The sequence below is a fragment of the Stegostoma tigrinum genome, chromosome 13, assembly GCF_030684315.1.
Source record: "Stegostoma tigrinum isolate sSteTig4 chromosome 13, sSteTig4.hap1, whole genome shotgun sequence".
NCBI classification, from domain to species: Eukaryota; Metazoa; Chordata; class Chondrichthyes; order Orectolobiformes; family Stegostomatidae; genus Stegostoma; species Stegostoma tigrinum.
In genome coordinates this window covers 24,327,133-24,339,373 of record NC_081366.1, presented here as the reverse complement: position 1 = coordinate 24,339,373, position 12,241 = coordinate 24,327,133, and positions in this window count along the sequence as shown.

The window sequence follows — 12,241 nt, the reverse complement described above, 5'->3', positions numbered from 1 at the left end:
AATGTTGTAGGAATCATCGTCATCCAAGCAAGTGAAGAATATTCCATCCTACTCCTGAACTGAGCCTTATTGATGGTGGACATGCTTTGGGAAGTCAAGAGATGAGGTGCTTGCATGTTTACATTCAATTCTCTCAACACAGCAGCTTGGATCATTGCAGACCTGTTTATTTCCTTCTGGTTCACTTAATAAATAAAGGTTCGTAAGTCCTGTCAATGGATTCACACCAGCCTATTGCAGCAGCAGTAAGTTTCTTGAGGGACAGACAAACCTTTGTCATGAAGAAAATGAAGGTGATAGAAGCAGTCACATTTCGGGAGTTACCTACTAGAGCCTGACTTGGAAACATTTTGGAAAACATACAACAAAGCTGCCTCAGCAAAGCAATGCTTACCACAGCACATTACCTAAGTAAAGGTGAAAAAAATGATCCCTGGTACTAATTGCCTACAAACACAATCCAAATTAATCTGCACTTAAAATAACCTAGAGCTTTTTGTTTTATTTATTTGGCAATATTCACTGCCAAAAAAACGTTGCAGCAGCAGTTGACACTGAGCCATATGATCCGTTTTCTTCTCAAGTCCCTTTTACAGTTATCCTTGCAAATACATTTGTCAAAACTATGATATATACTGCTGTCATCTGCATTGTTGACCACAATAAATATTGTAAAATTAAATTGTTTAGAATTATTGATTTGATAGTGTGCTTATTATATGTAATATTGTGTTTTTAAGTTTTGGAATACTGAAAAATTAGTTTAATTATATGGAGAAAAAACATCCTTATTATGTTCCTAGATAACTAATATAGTAACAGCTGTTTAGATAAGATTAGATGTAAATTGAGATTTTGCATGATCAAAGAGCACCTTGATTGATGTTAAGTTGTACCATCTAAAGTTTCCTAGTTCTTTTTTGTAGTGAGCAAGCAGTGTAAACTTAGAAAAACGTGCAGCGTCTCAATTAATTCTTACCAGTTCACAAAAGACTATTCACCTGTCCATTTTAGTAATTCCATGTTGAAAAATATTCATCATTCCTGGAGTCCTCAAGCTTTCCTTCCTGGTCTTGGCGTTCCTGTTGGTAAGTATTTGATCAATTATCAGAGACTATGCTTCTGTTCATTTTTAATGGCTCAGTAGCTGACCATGAGAGATAACAATTACAGCCCCAAAGATCTTGGGATCAGGGATGGTTCTGTGAAAAAGCAACAATGTCAGTGGGTTCTGAAATTTGGGATATTTTGCAAATTTGTCAGGGTACTATTCCCTTTTAGCCTTCTTGCTTATTATGGCACATTAGCAGACACTGACACGCACTGACGTGAAAACAAAAGCCCACAGTGAAGTGTCTTTTTGTGGTTAGGTATGTGCCCAGTTACACTGGAAACATCCAGAACAGTACAAAGTTGCACTCAATTCCAAATTCACCTACACCCCTCCACACAATCACATTCATACACTCACTTCTCTTCCATTACATTTCCCCCTGCTGCACACCAAATTCTGTCCCCCTTCTCCTCCCATAAATGTGGCAGCCTTGACCTTTTATTACTTACTTTAATTCAGGGAAACAAATAGCAGCTCTTATTTAGTGATTCAATCTAAGTACTTAATTTGTTATCTTCATTTGTTAACTCAAATTCAATTATTATATCCACTTGTGATGGATTAACTATCAGTGGGCATACCAGTTAACAAATGTGCTGCTCCCTTTTATTTTCCAGTCAGTGTTCAGGCACAGGTTGGTGAACACACTCTGCAGCTGTATTTTGGTAGCTAATGTCAAGACATAAATTGAGATCCTTAAGAACAGATATAAGTGTAGCCTTCTGCAAGACTTGCTAAGAGATATGTGTTTATGCATGAGATGCAAATAGATTTTCTTTGTCTTTTTCCTGTATCTTCACATTTCCTCATCATCTATCACTGTAATCAGCAAACTTTGTAGAAGTTTCAAACCCTGCTCACCCTCCATATAAAAGGCTATTGAATACCGTGAAGAAAAGCCCTGCAAAAATATTCCTTGTTTTTCAGAAGTAACCAATTAAAGTAGAGAATAAAAAGTCATTTCTAATCTCCTCAGATAATAATCATCCTTTTAGTTCATGCTATAAATATGCATCTTTAACCTTCATTTCTCAAGCAGATACTTGACATGCTATTCTTCATTTATGTGTCTCCTTATCATCTGACAACTCATACAAATGAAATTAAAAAGATGACTACGGATTATCTTGTGTTTGGGAGTAGATATCCAGCTACTCTCACAAGTATGCTCTCTGTTGTATAAAGCGTTAGAATCCGAGGAATGCATTCATCCCACATCATGATATCATTTGAACTTGAGTAAAGGCCATCTCTGCTTTTCAAATAAGATAAATCCATCATCTAGATTTCTCTCATTATCTTTGAAGAAATGTTTACCATGCCAACGTAACTCATACCTGACTGTTACCTTGCAATAAGCCGCACCATGATTAACACAAAAGCATCTTCTTATTAGGCTATCAAGTTAGACAAATCAGAGCCTGTGGATCCCATCCTAAAATAAGGATGGTGACAGTAAATATATTTCCTGATGACCAAGAGCCCAGGTAGTTCAGAGAAAATGGTTAGCACTGGCATGGAAGTCAAGAAACTCAGAAGAATTTGTCAGACACAGCTTTAAGAGGGCTGCTCATGCAGACAGTTAGCAACTGCAAGAGCTGAACATTCCAGGAGGCTACAGAAGAAAACTTATCAAAATTCTACAAGGCAGAATCTACAGATAAGGGCAAAAAGCATTTCAGACCCGAAGTGGAGCTGTTGGCATTGGGTTGGGATGGAGAAGGTCAGAAGTCACATGACACCAGGTTACAGTCCAAAAGGTTTATTTGAAATCATACACTTTCAGAGAGTAGCGTCTTTGTCAGGTGAAGTGAGAGATAAGCACACAGGCACAGAATTTATACACAGAGAGATCAAGGGCAGAGAGATCAAATGAACATATAAATATTGTGAGTGGAGTGTCGAATTATATGTCTCTGCAGGTAATCAAAAGTTTCAAATGGTGTGAGTAAAGTGCCAGCATCTGAATAATATACAAAGGGATAACCTATAATCTGATTAAATGAGGCAGAGAGATAATAACAAAAAACTAAAAGTAAGGTGGTGCTGGATACAAACCAGATGACTGGAATAATGTGATAGATATAAGAGTCATGTACCAAGGGTCCAACTGAAGTAATAAGTAATCCAAAACTGTACAAACTAATTAAGATAGAGAGAACATAACAATTTATCCAGGCGATGGTGTCAAACAGGACTGTAAGGAAAATATTACAGATACAGAACAGTGTGGCGGGTTCACATGTAGCACAACATGAACCCAAGATCATGACTGAAGCCATCTTCGTGTGTACCAAAATTGGCTATCAGTTTCTGCTCAGTGATTCTGCGTTGTTGTGTATCTCAAAGGCTGTCTTTGAAGATGTTTACCCAATGATCAGAGGCTGAACATCCTTTACTGCTGAAGTGTTCCCCACCTGGGCGGGAACATTCCTATCAGGTGATTATTGTGTGGTATCTATTCATTTGTTGCAGGAGCTGAAGGACCTGGATAAATGTCAAGGACTTCCGACTTGTAAACAAAGGGAAACTTGGTGACAGGATACCGGCCTCTGTGAAGTTATTTCAGAAAGTATTACATTTAATTCCACATGCAAATTATTGATATAGATTATGAATAGTAGTGGCCCAAACACTGACCTCTGCAGTACCTCAATGGTCACAGCCTGCCAATCTGAGAATTACTCATTTATTCCTTTTTAAAAATGTATTTATTGGAAGTGAATGTCATTGGCTAGAACTAGTATTTATTGCTCATCCCTAATTGTCACTTCAACTGACTTATTTCCTGAGATAATTGCAGAGGGCAGTTAAAAGTCAACCATGTTCCTGATGCCCTGGAATTACATGTCAGACACCAGATTTCCTTCCTTAAAGGTCACAAATGGACCAGATGAGTTTCTACAACAATCAGCAATGATTCCCTGGTCACTATTAGACTAATGTTTGTATCCAATTTTCTTTGATTCAAACTTCCCATCTGCCATACTAAGATTTGAATCTCTATCCCCAGAACACTGACTGGAGTCTACTGATCACTGGTCAAGTAACAATACCACTATACAATTACCTCCCCACATAGGTCCTATACTGTGCTTTCTGCCTGTTAGCCAATGTGGGTGTTTTAATTATGTTTACAACCTCTTGTGTTGTATTTTATCAAAAGCCTTCTGACAGTGCGTATATGCCAAATCCACCAGTTCTCATTGTCAACAGTAACAGCAAATTTTGTTAAAAAGACTACACCAAATTTTTCAAAGATACCAAGAACTGCAGGTATGGAGTCAGAGTCAACACAGTGTGGAGCTGGAGGAGCACAGCAGGTCAGGCAGCATCAGAGGCTTAGGAAACATCGACTTTCCTATTCCTCTGATCCTGCCTGACCTGCTGTATTCCTCCAGCTCCACACTTTGTTGAATCAAATCTTTCAAACATGATTTCCCCTTCATAAATCCACATTGACTGCTCAATCGGACAACTATTTTCAAAATATTCAATAATCACCTTTTATAGTAGATTTTAGTGTTTTCCTTACTTTGACATCAGGCTAACAGGGCTGAAGTTCATTGTTTTTTCTTCCCCTCCGTTCTCAAATGGTGGGGTTACATTTGTAACCACGTCAACTGAAAGCACAAGATAACAAAGTGTGGAGGTGGATGAACACAGCAAGCCAAGCAGCATCTCAGGAGCACAAAAGCTGGTGAGCTTTTGTGCTCCTGAGATGCTGCTTGGCCTGCTGTGTTCATCCAGCTCCACGCTTTGTTATCTTGGATTCTCCAGCATCTGCAGTTCCCATTATCTCTTATAACCGAAAGCACAATGCAGATTTAATCAAATTTTACAAGATGATCAATAATGAATCTGTTATCTCTGGATCCATCTCTTTCTGCACTCATGGCAAAGATCATTGGGTCCTAGGGATCTATCAACTTCCCATTAATTTCTCCAAACCTACTTTCCTCTAAAGACTAAATCCTTTCAGTTTCACCTTCTCAGTAGACTTGTGGACCGCATTTCTTTCAAGGACACTACTTCATTCTTATTCTGTGAAGACAGATGCAAAGTGTTTATTTAGCTTCTCTGGCATTTATGTATTTCCGATTATAAATTCTCCTGTCTCTGCCTGTAATGTTTCCAAATTTGTTTTTGCATAATCTTTTCACTTTCCGTAACTATAGAAACAGTTATGATCTATTTTTCTGTTTCTTGTTGTTTCACATTCATATTCTGCTGTTTTATTATTAACTTCTTGGCCCCCTTTTGCCAATTTCTACAACTCTCCCAGTCCTCAAGCTTACACCTTTTTTTGACAACTTATATAAACTGCCTCCTTTGATAAAATGTTATTTTCAGCTTCCTTAGTTAGCCTTGCTGCTTTCCCATTTCCACTGGGGAAGTTTCGCCTTGAAGGATTTATTTTGCTGATGTTTTTAACTTACAGTTTCAAATCATAACTTTTTTTAAAATGGCTGTAGATCAAAATTAAGTGGCTGCCTGGGAAAAGCAATCCAGGAATGTTACACTTTAATATGCAAAGCAAACTTCAAATAACAAAAGTTCAAATGGGAAAGAGGCAAGTCATAGTAAGCTGGATTGTGATTTCTTGTATCTACAAAGGTAGTGAAGGGTTGACAACCCACTGCTCAAAAGTAAGCTACATCCTTCAGGTTATGGCCCAAGCTGCAAATACATTTTGGCATTACTTCTTGAAACAATAGACACAAGCCAGGGGTTAAAAATCCAGTTGGAACTCTATGAGAGTATGCAAGTGAGTCTGACGTTCTTGTGTGTGTCAGCTGGATAAGGTACCCATGAGTAATAACCTGGGTTTGAACATTAATGTGGTTTGAAGGTCACAGGCAAGAATTATCTACTAGTTACACCTGTTTTTCAGGTAAAGGGATTCTGCCACCTTGCGTGCAAGAAACCAGATAGCTACCAAGCCATACAAAATAAAATAGAACAGCAAAGAAATTTGCAATCTCCATGAAATGCTGGAATTCAGTCACCCTTGAATGAAATCAGAACATCACAATCTCAATCTACTAAACTAAGAACCTTGAAATTGACTTCTGAACAACTAATGGCAATGCTACAGGTACCTTTCATTGCAATCACTGCAACATTCAATTATCCCATCTTTTTGAACAATTCAGAGGCTAATCTGTATATCTGGATTATCTATGTTATTATAGGGCATAGATTTAATGCAAGGGTAGAGATGTTGTGAGGCAATTTGTCTTCAGTCAGTTAGTACAGGTAATCTGGAACTCATTGTTAGTGATCGTTAATTAGTGTACTGATAATGTGTGATTATTAGCACAGAAAATACAGGTAATTGCCAGGTTCACTGAAATTTAACTACATTAATCACACGCTGTGATTGCATACTGTCTGAACAGTCATTGTCCAGTTCAATCAATACATTCCATTGCTACAAAAGCTCAGGCAATGCTTTCATCTTCTAGTCATTCAAAAATGCAACATTGTTTAAGGATGGAAAAGAAAGATATGTGTTCTAATTGAGGTATTACAAATAATTAAAAGAATTAGTAGGGTATCTAGAAATAAATGACTTCCTTTGATGGGTGCATTCAGGACAAGATACAATACCGTTATAACAATAATAATGTCCTAACATAGATCACATTTAACATAGTAAAATTAAACAACACAGTTCACTATAGTTTGGCATTGAACCACATGGTACATTAGCACAAATATCTTGAACTTTAGGTGAAGTAGTAAGACTTTAGGAACTTCTTATAGGAGGAGAGAGAAATGTGGATAGAGGAGCAGAGAGATTTGGAAAGACAACTCCAGAACTAAGGACAAAGCAGTAAAATTCAGGACGCTAAGAAAAACAAATTGGAGAAACACAAAGATCTTTGAGTGATATATGGCTGGAGGAAATCATAATGAAAAGGAGGGATAAGGTCATGGATGAATTTGAAAATGATGCGAAAAATTTTGAAATCAAGGCACTGTCTGAGGGTATCAAATGTAGATCAGCAAGCGTACTGGAATGGATGGACAGGAGTGTGAGTTACAGTGAATTACGACACAGATACCAGTTCAAGTTTACCGAGGGTGACAGATGGGAGGCTGGCAAAGCAATATTAGAATTGTTACTATCAGATGAGGAGGGACAAAACAACTCCCTAGCATTTTGCCTTCTCCTTGTTTGATCAAAATATATTTACTTTGTTTGAAGGATATAACTACCAATAAAGTGAATAATTAATATGCTGTGATCAGAAAAAAACCAAGAAGACAGGTTTTCTTGTGTTTAACAAAGAAAGAAGTGAATTTTTTTATATTTGCCCAATCTAACAAAAACAAAATAGAGATAGAGACTTTCACACAAATACAGAAAGTTCACACACACACACACACACACACACACACACACACACACACACACACACACACACACACACACACACACACACACACACACACACACACGTTGGAAGCCTCCTGCCTTTTCCATCTCCCACCAGTGAGAGCTGGACGTTTTACCCATAAACTGTAATAAGCGTACACATCTTGCAGAAATCTGTCAGCATCCAATTTCATACGAAATTCAGAGTCAAACCCCAGTTCCTTTCCTTCAATAAGACTGCCTGAATCATTACTACACTTGCAGGATAGTGATTCCTCCATACACTATGAAGTTGACTACACACATTAGTAAATGATTACTAAAGCTATCATGATCACAAGGCATTCTTTTGTATGTGAGACGATAAAAATCTGGATTTAGTTTCTATGCAAATAAGTCAGGGGTATCTCTCACGTTTTAATGAAGGCTCAATTTATTCTGCTTTTCCTGTTTTTGCTATCCAAATGTTCAATTATTTGACAGAAGTGCTCCACACGCCAGTGGATCTAACTGGGGTGACAGAATATCAAGTCTTGGATCTGTGACAGGGAGCTTAATGAAGTGTTTCTTGCAGGTCTTTGAAATAAAGCTAAATAAATGTGTATTAATAGGTTTCATTGTCATTTGCATCTGTCTGAAATAGGCCAGTGTCTTGATATTTTAAGCAACATTGACTAGAGGACACAAAGGGAAGGATGTACCCAATTTACAATTTCTTGCCATATTTCCTCTTTTGGACTGCGTAAGATCCAGTGTCGTTTTCATAAATAGAATAGAATGACAGTGTAGTAGGATTAGGGCTTCTAATTTAAGAATTAGAGCTTGCCATGAATTTAGCAAGCATATTGACATATAAAATGTCCCAGGAGTTTGAAATGCTCTTCCACAAATGGAATTGATAATAGATCAGTAATGCATTTGAATTCTGAAATACACAGATTTTTGGTGCCCAAAGATATTAAGGACTACAGGGAAAAGGCAAATATGTGAAGTTAGATCATACATCAGTCATGTTCTCATTGAATGGTGGATCTGGCTTAAGGGGCAAAATAACCTCCGCCTGGTCCTAATTTAAATTATATGTGTATAGATTCATCCCACACGGTCCCTTGTCCTATCCAATATATACCCCTTGAATAAAATTCATTTGTATCATTTTACATTAATTTTATATCAGTAAATTACTTCTAGTTTATGAAACAGTGCAAGGAAAGGGGATAAAAATTGAGACAGAAATTGAGATATCAGAAATATAGGTAAATGTAATTAGATTTAGATTATGATGAAAAGAAAACTTGACAACTTGGAATAAATAAAGTTAAATGTTTTGTTTAGATCTACATATAAAAGTCTTTCAAAATTAGCAAGCAAACTGGATCACTTCCATAAAGTTCACTTATATACATCCATTATTGTTGCAAAATCCTTTGCTCGGTTTTTTGCACTTTTATGCCAACAGACTAACGGCTTTTGCTTAAACTTCTATGCCATGCAGAGACTGATAAACTTTCAGTTTCTGAAATTAAAAGTGCAAGTAATAGATCACAATATTATTCGAGAAATAGTACTAAAAGAAAACCAAGCAGTGGGAACAAAACATTGTTGACGCACATTATCAAAAGGGTGTAGTAGCAGTTAGTGAGCTCCTGACTTGACCATCAAGGGTCAGGTTTAGCATACAAGCAACCTGTATGCTGGCTAAGTTATAGCCTTATAAAAGACTTACGGCATGATCATTGCTCTCAAACAGGGATACAGAAAGTAGGACTTGTCTTGAAATAGAACAATTATGCACAAAATAATGTTTAATTAATATGTATTTGAGTAGAAAAATGTATTTTAAGTTGTGGAAATATTTAGGAAGTCCCATATAACTTCCCTAATTAAAAAAAATCAGTTTAAAACTGAGATAACAAAGTGTGGAGTTGGATAAACACAGCAGGCCAAGCAGCATCTTAGGAGCACAAAAGTTGACGTATCAGGCCGAGATCCTTCATCAGAAAAGCTTTTCTGATGAAGGGTCTCGGCCCGAAAGGTCAGCTTTTGTGCTCCTAAGATGCTGCTTGGCCTGCTGTGTTCATCCAGCTCCACACTTTGTTATCCTGGATTCTTCAGCATCTGCAGTTCCCATTATCTCTGATCACGAATTAAAAACTGAAACAGGTAGATAAAATGATATTTCTTCATCTGTAACTATATTTGAGAATAATATGGATTCTGGTTCAAGATATAGCAATTAATTTTAATTATGTTTGTTTTTGACCTGTTGCCCGTGATGGATCAAAATCAATGACATCAAAATGCCATTGCCCTTTTTCTTAATGTGTATCATTCAGTATTAAAGGCATACTGTAAAGATGACTAGTTGACTCACTGTTACTTTTAGGAGGCCAAATTGTCAGGGTTTCTTCAAATTTCAATTGGAAGACAACCTCAGCTTTCGTTCTTGTTTAGAGAAGTTTGCCACCTTTCTTTTCTAATACATGACGGACTCGAAAATTGGGAGAAAATGCAGCTAGCCATTTTACATTATTACAGGTAATCAAAATGACCACTCTTACACAAGAAAGCATTTTCTAAAGCCAGCCTTAAAATTATAATTTGCTAACTTGAATCTGTGACATCGTGTTCACCCACATAAAGATAGATTTCAACTGCTGGGCAGTTGACCACCAGAGCTCACTGGTAAGTTGCTGACATCAAAACTGTAAACCACCCCATGATATTAAAATACAGGCATTGTGTAACCTTGGCAAATAAGCTACAGGGTTTAATCTAGTCAGACTGATTCCTGATTTTAGAAGTACAGCTGTTGTCCAGGAAATAGTGCAGGCGAAAATATGCTTAGAGGGTAGGGTCGTGGATAAGCAGCAAGTTGGATTTCTTTTTGCAATAATTGCAAGTGCCATTATGCTAATCTGAAGCTCAAAAACATTGCTTAACATTCACCTCTCAAAAACTTTTTCATTTCCAATAGAACTGATGAAAGCCTACACTGTGCAGGCTGTAATTAGTTTCCACCTAAAGTGTCAATCAGTTTCCTGTTTATGACATAGGATCCTGAATTCCTTATTAACAGGGCACTATTTGATTGTGTTGAGTTTTAGAAGCCAATGGTAGGCTCCTTTTAAACTGGAACTAGTTATTATCAGTGTTGATGAGATTGTGAGTCACCCAATCCCATCTTGAGGCTAATAACAGCAGGTGACAGCATTCATTACTGAGCCCACCAATTGTTCCATTCTTACACTGATATTCTATAGCTCTAGAGTTTTGAGAAGATTTGTAGCTCGGGTTGAGGTTCTGGATGTGAGTTTGCTCGCTGAGCTGCAAGGTTCGTTTTCAGACGTTTCTTTTTTTTTATTTGAAAAAATATACTTTATTCGTAAGATGTACAAAAAATAAAACATAATTACACACCTACCCAGTCATGCAAGCCGCTCCGGGTTACCCGGGGGGTACATACACCAACTAAAGGTAAAAAACAAAGAAGGCAAAAAAAAAGCAAAGAAAACACCCCGGCAGTCGTCACCCCACACAGTCCCCGTTGGCCCCCTGACCAGTTGCGGAAGGCGCCAGCTGGGCCCAGTTAACAGATAGGGCCCTTTTTCTATTCTGGACGAGGGGGTTCATACGGTGGTCTTTCCCCACCGCGCCTTGGCGGCGGCTGCCCCAAGCTTTAGCGCGTCCCTCTGCACGTAGTCCTGGACCTTGGAGTGCGCCAGTCTGCAACACTCGGTCGGGGTCAGTTCTTTCAGCTGGCAGACCAGCAAGTTTCGGGCAGACCAAAGAGCGTCTTTCACCGCAGTGATGGTCCTCCAGGCGCAATTGATGTTGGTCTCAGTGTGCGTCCCCGGAAACAGCCCGTGGAGCACGGAGTCCCGCATCACGGAGCTGCTCGGGACGAACCTCGACAAATACCACTGCATCCCCCTCCAGACCTCCTGCGCATAGGCACACTCCAGAAGGAGGTGATCGACAGTCTCGTTCCCCCCGCAGCCACCTCGAGGGCAGCGTGCGGTGGTGCAGAGATTCTGGGCATGCATAAAGGATCTCACTGGCAGAGCCCCTCTCACCGCCAGCCAAGCAATGTCCTTGTGCTTGTTTGAAAGTTCTGGCGATGAGGCATTCTGCCAAACGACTTTGGCAGTCTGCGTGGGGAACCACACGACGGGATCCACCCTCTCCTTTTCCCGAAGGGTCCCGAGGATACTACGTGCTGACCACTGCCTGACGGCCTTGTGGTCAAAGGTGTTTCTTTTCAAAAATTTCTCCACGAAGGACAGGTGGTACGGAACGGTCCAACTACTCGGAGCGTTCCACGGCAATGAGGCCAGGCCCATCCTTCGCAACACTGAGGACAGGTAGAACCTCAGTAAGTAGTGACACTTGGTGTTTGCGTACTGAGGATCTACGCACAGCTTGATGCAGCCGCACACAAAGGTAGCCGTCAGGGCGAGGGTGGCGTTCGGTACGCCCTTTCCCCCCATTTTCCAGGTCTTTGTGCATGGTGTCCCTGCGGACCCGGTCCATCATCGACCCCCAAATGAAGTGGAAGATGGCCCGGGTGACTGCAGCAGAGCAGGCCCAGGGAATAGGCCAGGCCTGCGCCACACACAACAGTACCGAAAGCCCCTCGCACCTGACAACCAGGTTCTTACCCGCGATGGAGAAGGACCGGATCGTCCACCTGCCCAGCTTCTGCTTCAATTTGGTGATACACTCCTCCCAAGTCTTAGTGC